This window comes from Aythya ferina, assembly GCF_964211825.1.
Source record: "Aythya ferina genome assembly, chromosome: 2".
Lineage (NCBI taxonomy): Eukaryota > Metazoa > Chordata > Aves > Anseriformes > Anatidae > Aythya > Aythya ferina.
In genome coordinates this window covers 77777215-77793007 of record NC_140297.1, presented here as the reverse complement: position 1 = coordinate 77793007, position 15793 = coordinate 77777215, and the positions used below count along the sequence as shown (strand labels likewise).

The window sequence follows — 15793 nt, the reverse complement described above, 5'->3', positions numbered from 1 at the left end:
CTCACAGCCCTATAAAATAGGACATAGTGTTTTTCATGATAAAAGAAGAGGCACAGAGAATTATGAGCATAGTATTAGTTCACTCTCTTCCTTTCCTCAATTAGAGAGCCATGCTGTTAGAGTTGACTGTAACAGTACTTTTGAGTAGTTTAGGGTGGTGCTTTGTTTTTTTTCCAAATCAAAACTAGAGGCAGAAATAATAAAAATAACTGAAAAAAAAACAAACCAAAAAAAAAACAAACAAACAACAAAACAAAAAAAACAAAACTCTTAAGTGGGTGAAATATGCTTCAAAAGGAAAAAACAAAACAAAACAAAAATCTTCAGAATATCAAAATGGCCATGACATGACATGAATGACAAAAATGAATGACAAAAATGACATGTGCCAAGCAGTTTGTCCACATAATTTAAAATGCCTTACAGAGTCTTGGTCTCTGAGGCTTTGCTATTTCCAAAACTATTGCCTTGAATCTGAATCAATATTTTTGTTTGCTTGTTTTTTTTTCTTCTAAAATATTTTTATAAGAAATATCTGAAGTATCTTTCTATAAAGAAAGTAAACATGTATATACTTTCTATGCACACTTGACTATTATAATCTATCTATGGATATGTTAAATTAAATTAGTTTAACCAGGTCAAACTGATCATTAGCACTGCTTATTCTCCCCATATTGTGACATTTTCTATGATCTTTATGGCTACCCTTTTGTAAGTGAACAGCATGGCAAAACCAAGCTCTGAAAAAAACAGTAAGAGGACATTTTATTTTTGAACAAATAACATGCTAAAATTTCTTGCCCTCTTTTTTGGTTGCACTTTCATTGTTATTTTTTTTTTTTCCTCTCAGTATGAGACATACTTTACATAGAAGCATACTTTAACAACAAGTTAAGGGGAAAAGATGATTCTTGAATAATTGGCATCATGAATCATAGACATTTCAGAACTCCAGGAACTGGAAGTTGAGGAGACAATTCATCTCACCTATTGACAGAGGTTGAAAGTTAGTCAAACAGTTGAGCATCTCAGCAGGGTTCTTTCCATAGTCATCTGAAAGAAAGAAATAAAAATCCAGATGGAGTTGCTTAGCAACTCCATTTTTATTTTTTTATTTTTTTCAAATATCTTAGACATCTATCTTAAAATTAGATGAATCTTCATCTGGAGACCTTTTTCTCCTTTCAAAGATTATAGATGAAATAGATTTAAGTGGCTGCCTAACTTCTGGACCAGTAACATAAGTGAAATGAATTCCATCTCAAGATCCAATTACAATCCAATTACAGATTCTGGTGATGCTCCAAGAACAAAAGTGGCAGGGAACTTGAATATTACCACCCAGAAGATGATCATCTTTAGTTCATCTAAATCGCTTGATGTAAATAAAATTGATATTTGCCAAACAGGTGGAGGACACTTTTGGCACGTGCCAAAGACTGAAACATTTATTCATTGTTTTCTTACACACATAAGCAGAGAGCAACATGGGAGAGATGTGAGAATGTTTTAACAGCAAAAATGCCTGCTAACACACGTTCATGCATGTATATTTATCCCAATGTAGAAAGGATGAAAAATTATTAATTCAGTTTTTGGATCATTCTTTACTTTTGTTATGTCAAGAGGCTAAAAAAAAAAAAAAAAAAAAAAAAAGAAAAAAAAAGTTTCCTCTGCTATTTTCTTTATTCTAAATCAGATTATTTTTCTATGCTAGAGGAAAACAACTTTTCTCCCACATTTCTTTTAGTAACCTTCCTCCACTGTCATATGTTATGTACTATAAAACAAAATAAAAACTTAAGGATCAAGCTTATGAAGGGTTAGCAGCACACCTTGATAAATATGTGACTACATATACAAACGTAGACTCTAGCTATGGAATTAAGATTGGACATCTCATGTGAAGCTAAAGACTTCCATGTACTGTCCGGCTGCACCTCAACAAGTCAGAAATACTGCAATAATTTATTTTGTTTTTGAAGAAAATAAATCTTTATTGAAAATTCAGCGATTTTACAGATACTATAAAATGCTACTCTTTTTTTTTTTAATTTTTAATTTTGGTTTTCTCAATATTACAGTTTCTGTGAGACAGAATTGCAGATTAATTTCAATAACTTGAGATAAACATGTACAAATAAACACCAATTACACACACACACAAAACAAAACAAACAAATAAACAAAAAAACACTATAGATCAGCATTGCACTTGCACTGTTTAGGGGGTAATTCTTTCACAGTTCACAGTGCCTTTTTCTGAGCCCAAAGGACTGCCCCTTGTTACATTGAAACAGTTCATTAGCATATTTGTGTACACGCATGCATGTAAGTGGGAGCAGATCCAGGTCCTTGTGTCTAACCCAAGGTGAAGGCTTTGTTGTGGCCTGAGTGATGTTTCTATACCATGAAACTGAGGGTGGGTTATTTCCACGTGAGCGGCTCAGTTTCTAAAATGAGTTCAATATTTTGCTTGTATACTTCCTTATTTGTTCTAAGAGGTACTTAAATACAATCATAAATCTGTACTGTAAGTAGTATACGTGGTCCAGGCTGTGCTGGAATGTATAGTCTATTGGGCTCACCAGCAATTTAGACTATTTTTATTAACATTTAAAAAGCAACATTTTCTTAATATTTGGAGGTACAAATTATGTTGTGTTTAGTCCCAAATCAAATTAGACTAGGTCAAGAAAAACACTGAATTTAAATCATTTTGAAAAGTTTCTTTTCATGCAGGAATCGTGTGCTCATATTTTTCTCTACAAAAAAATTCAGGAAGGAAATATACAAGAAGTAAGTGGTATGTTAATAGGTTCAGTAAGCCAGTATATCCAAGCAAAAATCTCTGTTAAAGGTCTTGACAAGCTTTAAACATACATGTAAAAAAATATGTATATATATCAGATTGAGAAATAAAGCATTAAATAAGTCCTACAAAAGAGTTAAGACTTGAATCTCAGTCTGGCACCCACAGTATATTTTAAAATACTTTATCATCTATTCATGTATTAATATCTTCCATTTAATATCTGTTGTGTATACTTAGTCACTTAATTGTATGTGTATGTAATAAAGCATGCTTCTACAGTTTTTTTTAATTGATTAAAATTATAACATTTCAATTTTATTATATGAAGTTACATTTATTATGTATGTTTAAAAATTTGCCAGTTTTGAACAGATTAAATGTTGAGAAAACATAAAGGCCTTTCTGCTGCAAAATCTTTCCTAATATTTTAAAGCTTCAATTCCCTCTTGGCAAAATGTAACCTATATTTATCTTGTTTTAAAATTTCAAACTATTGTATCTGGAGATTGAAGAAGAAATCAAGGTAGAATTGATCAATTTCATAGATTTATGCATGATAAATAAGTAATTAAAAACAAATTCAGAAATTTGAAGACGTTAAGGATTTTTATTTATTTACTTAGTTATTTACTTATTTTAAAATCTATTTAACGCACAAAATCAAATTAATTTTATGCTACAATTTATTTATTTATTTATTTATTTTTTTTTTTTGTAAGAAACCTTTCTCATATAAATAAAGAAAGAATAAAATATGGTGTATGTAAATATGCATATGCGTGTGTGTGTGTGTATGTGTATTCAAATAGCTCCAACCATCTTGTGTCATCTACCTAAAAAGAAAAATCATTTGGTTTTACCAAGCTGACAAAAATTCAAATTGAGGGATTTAATTGACTTTACCAAACTTTGAATAGAGCACACAGATTAAGCAGTAGAACTGACTGTTGAATATATTCTTAACTAAAGCTTTTAGTGTTGTCTTTCTCAAAACACATATACAATTAAGTCTGGCATATGTGTTTGTTTTAGCTTTGCCTTATTTAAAAACAGCTCAAAGTTTAGCAATATCTAATTGTTTTTAGCATGTTTTGGCCTTGCTATATTCTTCTCCCACCCACACACGAATCTTCCCTCCTCTTGTCTGTTTTGGGAACTTAGATCCAGATAAAGTATTGTAATTCTCCCTCAGACAAGGCAGAGTGGCAGCTGCCTGAGTAACTGTACTAAAAGAAGAGGTTTGAAAGGGGGAAAGGAGAAGAATTCTTATTCTCTCTTATGCCCTATCTTATGTATATCAAAGGGGGGCAGACAAAACCCTGCCAGACGTTGTCGATTCTGATTTAGTAATGTTCTGTCAATCTTTCAAAGTCATACACTTTGTCATATTCTTTAACAATTGAATCATTTAAAGTCTTTCACAGAAAGAGAGAAGAAATCTTGGAGAAAAAACTAGAGAAGTTAATGGTGTTTTATTTTCATCTTTTTATTACCTTTTCAATGATTGAATAAGTGAAATTACAGTTGTGATTAGAACTAGTTGATAATTATTTCATCATTTTCTTTTTGTTTCACACTCTTAAAGGTTCAGGTGAACATGATCATGAACATGGCCAGAACCCATGTTGCACATCTGTTGGCTTTGTTCTTTTGAATCTCACAGAGCTTTCCTTACATACATGTTTTTTTTGTTTGTTTGTTTGTTTGTTTGTTTTGTTTGTTTCCTTCGTTCTGTTCATCTCTGTTCTTTTTTGGCATCACATAAAGTCTCTTATGTGAGAAAAATTAAATCACATAAAGTCTCTTATCTGAGAAAGATTAAATACTTATTCAACAATTCTGACAATGGAAAATGTCATATAAGTACCAGACTGAAGGGAAAGTGTTACTACCAAACCCTGGGCCAATTTTTCCTTACAGACCCTAAGACTTCATGAGGAATGCAGATTAGGGACAATTCAGGCCTGTCTCAGCTTATCAGGAGAAACATAGGAAGATGTTATATAACATTTCACAGTGCCACCAGCAGATTTCTAGATGTTGTCCACTGACTGGATATAGGTGGAGAAACATGTGGATAGAGACAGATGACTCCTTTCATCTTCTGAAGTTTTATTTGAATTTAGTTTTGCCTAACCAAGTTAAGTGTAAACCTGTCAGGAAAAGAAAAAATGATGGCAAACTGTGATTGAACTCAGAATGATTTAACATGGCAACAAGCCCAACTCCGTGCAATGCTGAGTGATTTTAGCCTCTGTGAAATATGGAAATGTTCAGAATTTCAACGAAGATTGGGTGTGTAATCACTGCCTCCCATGGATGCCAGCAGAAATATCTTTAGGAAGAAAAAGAAAGGAAGATGAAGAAGGGTCAGAAGAGAAGAGACCCAATTCCAGAAAGACTTCATAAAACATAAAACTGAAGTACAGCCTGTCTTGCAATAAAAGCAATCCTGCCTTACCCTTTTGGTGCACTTTCTGCTTTTCTGTATCTCTTTCCTTCTGTCCACTCATTTTCAGAAGGAGCATTTTATTTTTCCTCCTTTATATGAAGTTGCCTTCTGTGAAAGAAGAGCACAGCCTCAGATTTCCACCCATCTCTGCCTAGTTACTGTCACACCTACGTTTTTTCCTTTTTGGCCTACTTTTATGTATATTCCATTTACAGTGTATATTACAAAACTCTTTTCCCCCATCATGCAATACTGTTTGCATTAGGAGTACCAGTAGTTTGTGAATGTATAGCACTTTATTTCAGCTTTTTCCCCTGTAGTAGTCACTGTGCTGTATTTACAACACCATGAAATACATATCTGAGAAAGCAAGCATTATGCCGTCAAATATAAATAATGCTTGTTTTACTACAAACTTTTACATGCCATCAACAGGAACAGAGCCTTTCTCGTTTATGTGTTCTCAGTGCCTGGTATTGAACTGATCTATGGTTGCCTTTAAAGAAACCAGACCTACAGCTGCCAGGGAATAATGCCTTCTAAAACTCAAGGAGGGGTTGTGCAAAGATGACTTGTATATCTCTCCAGCTTGTGGGATTCCTCTGTACCTGTATGATCCCCTAATACTGGCTAGAGTAAAAACAGTGTTCCCAAACATCCAAAATAGTAAAAAAAAAAAAACACAAAAAATTTGAAAAAAAGTAGACATTACTCATGCATTTTTACCATCCAGCTATTTTCCTATTAAGTAAATATCGTATGGAATCCCCAAGATTTAAGGTTGTGCTGGGACCACAGGACACCAGAGATATACAGTTGTCTGCCTGTGTATTTTTTTTTTTTTTTTTTAATTTTCTTATATATTTATTGAAACAAAAAAATTTTACTAAACATTTTTATTCAGTATATCTGCTAAAGTGGACTGACCATGAAATGAACATGGTGATTTAAACTATTTTAATATATATTTTAGCTGAGGTAAACTACCTTATTTTATTCTGGCTCTGGATTTTGATTTTTGATTTTCAGAGTGTTAGGCTGAATTCTGCACTCAGTTACACATATGCAAATACTGTTTTAATGGATGTGCAGCATTCTCAGAGAAGACTTAGTTCAATCAGGGACCAATTTAACTGCCACTGAAATCAGTGGAAAGGCTCTGACTGATGTCTATATGAATTGTATCAATCCCTTAATCATTTCAAATGGGATCTAATAGTGAAATGGTTCTCATTAGAAACAGTGTGCTGTGAATATGACTGTGCTGAGCTCATCAATGGTAGTATCAAAACAATAATAAGGGCATAAAAAAAGGAAATAATTTACTTTTTTTTTTTTTTTCAGTTGGCTATTTGATGTAAACATTCTGTTATAGTAAGGATTCTCCAACAAAATAAACAGATTCCTCCTATCACCCCAGTTATTGAACCCTTAAACCTAATGATATTTCGTAATTAGAAACTCACAGCATGGTCCATCTTTCTTAGAATGAAATGTTGGTACTAAATTAATTGTGCTACAATCCCAGAAAACTAAACTTTGTAGCATTTCATGCTATTCTACTGGTGCCCACAACAAACATCTACTAAAGGTTATCTTCAGGAGTTGTTGGTACAGAAAGTGGTGGCAAAGTATCAGTTCCTAGAAGTCCTATTGTAAATGTTTAACTTATATCAGTGGCTGAAATAATTATTAGTAGTACCCAGAAGCCCACAGAAATTCACAGGACTTACAATACTTCATTTTTATTTGTATTTGTATTTGTATTTGTATTTGTATTTGTATTTGTATTTGTATTTCATTTTGATGGTTTCATCTTATGGTTTGGGTGACCATGCTTGAAGTGGTTCAAGCAAATTGCAATATTTTGCAATATTGCGCAGTGGTAACATTGCGGGGAGCAGTGGTTACTCATATCCAAACAGACTGTACCAGGAAGCAGGAAATTTCATTTGTGTGACTGGCAAAACCATATATGTCTGTGAATGACACGAACATTATTAACCATAATTCCTGAAACATCCTTTGCAACTTTACATTATGTTCACTTTCAGATACAGTAACAAGCCTATCATTATCAACAGCTGTAAGCGACACTGGTGCTGTAAACCTATTTAGTACAAGAGGAAATCTCCTCCACTGTGCTTTCTTTCAACTTCAAATCATTTTTCACTATAATGGTATGAGATAATTTTGCATTCTTCAATGAATATGTGCACACAAATGGCACTGAACTGCTGCTGTAGATAATTAGGGTAAATCTTTTCTCCAGTTAATTCACAGGTTATGGGCATGACCTTCTCCTTATTATTAAAACAGAAAACAGATCAAACTGAGCTAGTAGCATGAGTCTCTGTATTTAAGTCTCAGTTAATAAGAGGGTCCTTAACAAAGCCCTCCTCTCTGAACCCTCCCACTGCATTCGCTTGCAAATCACTGTATGGCTGGCAAAGCTGGTCCCCCCCACGCCCCCCCCAGCCCCAAACCTCCTCTTCTTGAGCACTGCAGCTCTATCAGCAGCAACATCTCTCTCAGTGAGGGACGATTCTTATTAATCAGGGGCACTGAATGGAAACCAATCAGATACAGAGTCCCTTTGGCTTCAGCTCCCTGGCTGCCTGAGTTAAAAGTGATGCTGGGAGAGAGGCAGCCCTAGTTAGATGCAAGCACACACAGCACTGGAGATACAGTACGAGGCAGAAGGGAAGAAGCAGGTAGAGAAGCAGCACTGGACGGACAGAGACAGGCTCACGCTGGCAGACACGGTGAGTAGATTAACTTTCCCTAGCAGAGAAATTGCTGGCAGCAAAAAAAGCAGATTTTTCTTCAAAATGGCCAACAGATGAATAACCCTTTACAGACACTTTTTCGGGGGGGGGAGTAGGGGCGGAAGGAGGAGGTCAGAAGAGCACCTTTGAGAAAGGAATTAAAATAATCATACTGGATTACTGAAATCTAAACTTCTGATGCTGTATATATTACAACTTCTTGTACGTATTAGAAATCTATTAATATGCATGCTATCTGTCAATACTGTTAGACAGAGTATTACTTTCATCATTTTTTTTACTGCAATACAACTGTAACAATATAGTCTAACTTCTTTGGGGGGGTGTTTTTTTTTTCACTTGTACAGATGGAAACTATAATCCTTTTCTGTCTTTTACCTCTGTTTTTACTGAAACCATCTAGTCAAAGCAAACCCAGTTAAGAAGGATGAAGAGGTTTTTACTATTAATAAGAATAGTACTGGTGCTTTTGTTGTTGTTGTTTGTTTGTTTGTTTTTGTTTTGTTTCTTTTCCTATAGTGGTAGAGAAAATAGTATTTTTGTATATGTCACATCAAGGGGAAAACTCAAGGTTCAGAAAGATTGAGAGCCGAGGCAGGTGTTCTTTTGGATATTCAGCACAGTAAGTCAAAGTCAACGGGCTAAAAGTATAAGGGTGTTTTCCAGAAGTAGCCTTACCAGGCTACAGAGAGTAGTGCAGAAAGCATTAAGGCCAAACTGACCACTTGATTTTGAAGTAACCAGCAGAAAGCAATTGCCCAGTGAATGCCATTTTGCTTTTTCTTTCCACATGCAAGGAACAGGCAGTCACATCCATTTGATTTCACTGAGCAGAGGTGCTTCAAACAAAGAATGATGCATATGAACTATAAAGAAATCGATATCCCTTGCAGTTGTACAGCAAAGTGCATACAGTAGCCACTTGCCTTCTCACAAACAGATTTAAGTAGCAGGTCAGAAAAATAGAATGGTAGTTTGATTAGGATACTTTCCATTTGCAGGAGACAAATTTACAATCAAAGAGTCTTGTTCTGATTACAGTCAGTGACAAAACTAATGATTTGCTTAAATCACAGCAGGTTTGTGCTCTGTTGTTGAGTATTGCACCAGTTTCTCATGATAAGGACAAATATGGATAAAAAGAAAAGAGTAATACTTGCTATAATTTTGCTAATGGGATCAAATGTGTTGTTTAATAAATAATATTGATGGTTATGATAATACTCGTTAATGACAGCACTTCAAAAATCAGTTGTCAAGTCATTTTGCACATTTAAATGTTAATGTGTGTTCCAAAAAGTGAGAATGGACTAATTAAATATTTAGATGTCTCATGTTATATCTTTTCTATGATTATTGTTAACTCTATAGAATTACATTAGGTTGTAATACAGTCTTACTGCTATCTGTCAATTTTACAGATAAAATATATTGTCCTGTAATTTTACCTTCACTATGTAATAATATGAATTCAAGATAACATTAAATATGCTGACAGATAATGACATTTTCTGTTAACAAAGATATAACACTTTTACAGGATCACATTATATAATCAAATGCATATGGAGCAAATAAATATTTATTATTATTATTATTTTAAGTTAGATAAATAAGACTAATTTTAAATCCGGAAATACTTTAGTTTGTTAGTAGACGCTAAAGTTTTACCCCAAAAAGTTGTCAAGTCTTTCTAATCTTGATGGGGAGATTTCAACAATCAAAGTTTTTCATATGTTTGTGTGAGCAAAGTAGAGTATTTAATTTCAGATTCTTTGTTACAATCATTATTACAGAAAAATAGTGTTTTGTAAGTATCTAGTGTGTATCACCTAAACACAAAAAGAAGTTTGGAGAGAAACTGTGGATTGAAACAGCCCTGCCATCTGTTTTGTGCAGATCCATGTTCAGAGCGCTTCAGGTTTTCACCATGTTCACACTTGTTTGCAGAAGTGACCATTCCAAAAGTCCATTCCAAAAGTGTCCTTCTCTCCAGACAGCAGCTCACTTAGCTCATTTGGGGGATCTCAACTAGCTGCTGCTCTGTTGCACCCAGCAAGGTGTTTGGGTTGGCAGGTAAGCACTCTGATCACTGAATCAGCCAGTGAGGATGATTTCATTACCCAGCTTATCCACCAAACAAAATACAGTAGTTTAAATACACCAGTTTAAATGTTATTACCCACAATGTTGTAGAAATAACTACACAACTGAATTCTGACAGTCATTTACATCCTGACACCAGGAAATGGTTTCTGAAACCCCACAAGATGGTTTGCAGAGAATCTACTGGCAAAAGCGTTGAGAGGTAAAGGTCAAAAGCAACAGGACTCACAATTTCTTTTGAGGAAGAGTTTGTTCAGGAGATAAAGAAAGGTAGATGGATATCTCCTGATACTGTCCAAAGATTGACAATAATAGGATGCATGAAGGAACAATTATTACTTAAGATTTTGGATGTATTATAGAATAAATCACACACAATCTTTTATCTATTTTTACAGATGAACCAAAATATTGAACTATTATCCTTTCCCCTCATCTTCTCCTAATTTTGTGAACTCTTCTGGAAATGCAGCAAGACCTTAATGGAAATCAAAACTCAGTAATGAACACTGTTTAAAACATCTCCTGATTCCTGCACAAATCTTACGTTTGCAACAAAACTGGACTACACAGACCTGGATATAAGAAAACATCATACATACAATTTTATAGTTTCCTTTCATGCAGTCAGTGATATTTAACTGTAGAAGGCAACTGGAGCAAAAGCCTAGACCAAAATGCCTCTCCCACTCATATCAGAAAGCCTTCTGAATTTCTAAGGCTTGTAGCAGGTGTTACATGCAAATGTTATCTGCAGAAGTGCAAATATTTGAACATGAATAGGGATGTCTGAGTGAAAGCTAACTGCGTTCTGTATGCAAGTGAGAGAGTTTATGGAAAGTCATTTGTGGGAATAAATCCCAAATTTTGCTAAAAGGGCTTGAGAGGAAAAGGAAAATAAAGAAAGAGGAAATGATTCTCAGCTATGAAAGAAAGAATTCTCATAAAAGCACTCAATTGTCATTTTAATAACTTTCTTCTTTTGTGTTTTAAACAAATAGTAAACCGCTGAGTGGCAAAAGGCAAGTTACTCTGCTGTTTTTCAGCAACCGATTGTGATAAAACATCCAGTGGCACTGAGGCCTACTTGCCTGCCATGACCGAACAGGATGGACCACTCTTGACCAGATTGCAGTATGTGTTTACAGCAGAAAATTCTAGCAAAACTGGGCATGCTTTACTTGAAGGAAAATGTTTTTTCTAAATTCAGGGACAAAAAGACTAATACTGCATATATACTGCAGCTTATAAGAAAGCTCTAAAATGACGATGTTTCAGAAATAAATAATTTTTGAATGCATAGTGTAATTATAGAAAAGAAAAAATGTGAAGAGTGATATTTCTAGCCTTCATTCTGCAATCTCAAAACAGGAGATGGGTGGTATTGTCTTCATCCCATAAACAGAGACTGCTGCACAGAGGGTTCAGGTGACTCATTCTCAACAGCTCCATGGCAGAGCCAGGGCTGGAATTGGGCCTCTGCTTTCCCATACACAAGTGCACTGATATGCATGAAAATAAATGTGCCTGGAGTACTTAAATATTACTACAAACAGCCTTTAATTTTTCCTTTGAAATATATTTCTACAACTGCAAAATGGAATGCCTCAAATAATGGCCAGTATTTTTACATTTACATTTTTACATTACAAATTTTTTACAAAATTTTCCTATTAAAAGTAAATTTCTATATTTAAATTTCATACCTCTTAGTAGTAAGAGTAAAAACAACCTGAAGACAGCATCATATTAGATTCGCTTTTCCCTGTCTCACACAAATGTAGGTCTGATATTAGAATCTTCTGACATGAAAATGCAAATATCACGGAGGTTTATCTAAGTATAAATTTTCTAGGCATTAAATGTTATTCAGGCTTCTCTGACCTCACAAACCCTAGTAAAGGGAAATAACCACCAGCTTTGTGAAAATTTTGCCTGAAAGAATATTAGTGTTGGGCCATGCTTGTCATTGTACAGAGACCCCAGTTTTCCAAGAAATACTGAAATTGTTTTCCCACTGTGTATAATATTTTGAGAATGAGCTCCTAAATTGTTTTTCCAAAATCAAAACATGTTCTTTATAAGTGATGCCTAATGATATCTAACAAAAGATTCAGTAAAATAGAGAAAATTGTGGCTAATGTTTTTTTTTTGTTTGTTTGTTTGGGGATGGAAACAGCAAGCCTTTTCATCATTATCAAACAAACTACACACTGATTTTCATAAGGAGATGATCTCAGCTTGCTTAGTCTTTAATTGTTCCATTGGAGGCAATTAATAATTCATGCACACATTGTATCCAGCAATATATAGATTTATCCACTAATTTCAGAAAATAATCCACTAATTTCAGAAAATAATGATCAGTTACATTGATAAGCATAGGTGCAGAATTTGGCATTTATATTTTGACACCTCTCAAAAAATAATTCAATAAAACAACACATTGGATAAGATTGTTCAGTAAAGGAAATGTAAAAAGTATAATGATCTGACATCTTCAGATCAAGATCTTACTGACATAGTTGTTCTTTGTTTCATCTATATTCCGTCATTCACTATTTGTTCCTGAAGAGATGACAAAGAGGTAAAGTAAAAACAGTGTGTGCTCAGGAGAAGGGGAAAGTTAATCTCACTACTTCTATTTAGAAAAAAAAAAAAAAAAAAAAAAGGCACAGTACAATTTAAAATTAACATGTTTAAATACAAAAGTTATAGGCTTTATGTGATTTAAGGGTATCAGTAAACTGCTCGTACACAAATTTAACAAATCAGAATAACTCCAGCTCATTAATAGATTTTTTTCATATATATACCTGAAGACACATTTATATACATAAACACAGGCAAATTATAAGAAGAATTATAAAAGATTTAAGAAATCAGTAGATTAAAATGGGTTTACTTAAGCTTGTAGTGCAAGTTTCTGGTTGAAATTTGTTGCCTACTATGCTTTATTTTTTATTAGAATACTTTCATTTTTTTACGTTATTCTTTATCATAATTCTTTATAATAATGGAATCAGATACTGAGGTTTGCAATAAGAAACTATTGGAAACACATTCTTTCTTTTATCCTGAATTTTAAAGCATGGGTGCAGATTGTGGGAAATCTCATGGAAAGGATTCTGTCTTTGTAGGAGCAGAAAACAAAAACAGAGACAAATAGGTATTTTAAAAATAATTCTTGTAGTAGATTAAATTATTTGTCATGAGAACTGTGCTTGTGCCAGGTTCTGGAGTCCTTATTCAGAATGAGTAACATAAGACTAGTCCCACCAAAGCCAGTGAAATTACTTCTGTGTATCTCCCTTACTCAGAGTGCTGAATCCGTGTTTTCATAATGATTCTAGCTGATAAAAATTTATATTTTCCTCAGAGTAATAATAAGAATATTACATTACAGAAAATATTTTCTTATTTCCTGCAAGATTTGCAGTAATCCTTACATTTGCTTCCCAAATGTAAAAGAAAATTTTACCTCCAATGAGAATACAGACTTGTTGAAAAATGGAAATATATCTTAAAATTAATATGGACTCTTCTTTCTTTGTTGTTATCATGGATAACATAACAACAACATATCTTTGTTGGCCTGTTCTCCCATGTGCCTGGTGACTCGATGAGGGGGAATGGGCTAAAGTCGTGCCAGGGGAGTTTTAGGTTAGATGTTAGGAAGAACTTCTTTACCAAAAGGGTTGTTAGACACTGGAACAGGCTGCCCAGGGAAGTGGTGGAGTCACCATCCCTGGAAGTCTTTAAAACATGTAGAGCTTAGGGATATGGTTTAGTGGGGACTGTTAGCGTTAGGTCAGAGGTTGGACTCGATGATCTTGGGGTCTCTTCCAACCTAGAAATTCTGTGATTCTGTGATCTGCATCCCATGGATTATGAGAAGATGAGTTAGATCTTTAAAATCTAGTAGTTTTAAATCTGTGTGATATATGCCTTATTTCCTAACCAAGACATACTTTTCGATTGCATTTGTATCTTTCCAAGAGGTAAACAGTAAGTAAAAACCCTTTCTGTTCTAAAGAAAATAAATTTCTCTTTTGATTTTCCTTCAAAGAGATGGACCTTCTTTACATATGAAACTGACAATATTATTCTATTATTATTAGTAGTAGTAGCAATAGTAATACTAATAGCAGCAGAATTAGTAGCAATTGTATCAAGGCTGAGAACTTACATATGACTTCAAGTTGCAAGTTTTGCAATGTTATACAAATATGGGTCGTATTTCAATATAATGCAACATACTGATGCTGCCTGCTCTTCCATTCATAATCCTAGTGATAAATCCTACTCATGAAGGCAAAACTGCAGCAAACAACACAATGTTCAAAACAGAACTATTAGTCATGTATTTAATGTAATTCAGGATATTTTTATTTATTTATGTTTTTAAGCGATTAAAGAGAAGCTCTCCAGAAACTACCTACAGCTGCTTTAAGTTACAAGTCATCAAAAAATTACTGTCTGAGAACTTTTCCTTAAAGTTTGCATTCAGAAAAGTGAAAAAGAACTCTCTGGAAATCAAAAAGGGAATAAGTTAGGAAGTGGCTAGACTGCACTATGGAATTAAGTTTTTTTTTGGAAAAGAAAAAAAGTAAAATAAAAGATGCTTATTCATGCTGTTTGACATAGACCTGAAAAGGTTGAATCTAACAGGTAATGGATAAGGAGTGTGCTTAATGTTGTTGCTCATCCAGATGCATACCTATTAGCACTGCTAGAAGAAAAGATTTAGCACTCCTGCCAAAGGTATTATCTCCAATTATTTATTTGCCATTTGAATTTACATTCATACAATTCTCATTTAAATTTTAGACCAAATTTGTTTAACAGTCCCCTATAACATTGCTCCACAGATAAATGTCTCAAAAATATAAAGTCCTCCATGTTTTTTCTGTCCACAGCATGTTCAGATTTTATTTCATAATGCTTTCCCAAAACTAAAAAACTACACGTCCAATAGGTAGATTTTTAAAAATTACTTGTAAGGATTATATTGACTAAGTATTTAAATATTGAACTGCACTGCTATACACAGACACAAGACCATTTGACTATTCAAGAAATGTATTCATTAAAGGCAAGGAATATACGAATGATGATTTCAAAGAAAACATGTCTAAAGATTTCTGAGAAATTGCAGATAAAAACAGAAATCTCTTATGCAGTTTCTGTACATATCTGTATGTGCAGCACACTAGGAGTAGCAGATGCTCACATTTGGAGCCTTGAGCAGGACTAAATTGAGACTTAAGCACTAACTACAAAAGGCTTAATGTTCCAGGTCTCATAATATAAAGAGGATCTTCTGTTCAGAAAGAGTGTCACTGCTTTTGAGAGTCAAAAAATTATATAAGATTAGGACGACAACCTAAGTGATATTTTTATGAAAGCCCAGGTAGTTTGAAACAGCAACTATGCCTTGTTTATGTCACTGGGCACTTTCCTAGGATCTATAGATGGGAGTCTCCGACATTAAAAACTATGACAGTAATTGTAGCAACCACAAGTGAGTGTTAAGGAACATGCCCAAAGTCACTAAAAGGAAACCTGCCATCTTGATATAAAGATTCATCCGTTCTCTGGAGAAAGAAAGAAGAAAGGCTCCCACTT

At 34.0% G+C, this 15793-nt stretch overlaps 1 protein-coding gene across 6 annotated transcripts in view; it reads left to right on the top strand.

Moving 5' to 3' along the window:
- Positions 1-7776: 7776 nt before the first annotated feature.
- Positions 7777-15793, top strand: part of CDH9 (cadherin 9) — a 119023-nt gene continuing 111006 nt past the window's right edge. For all 6 annotated transcript variants that reach the window (XM_084508382.1, XM_084508383.1, XM_084508381.1 and 3 more), the window contains exon 1: positions 7777-8035. The gene's annotated coding sequence lies outside the window, so the exon portion shown is untranslated. The remainder of the gene's footprint in view (positions 8036-15793) is intronic.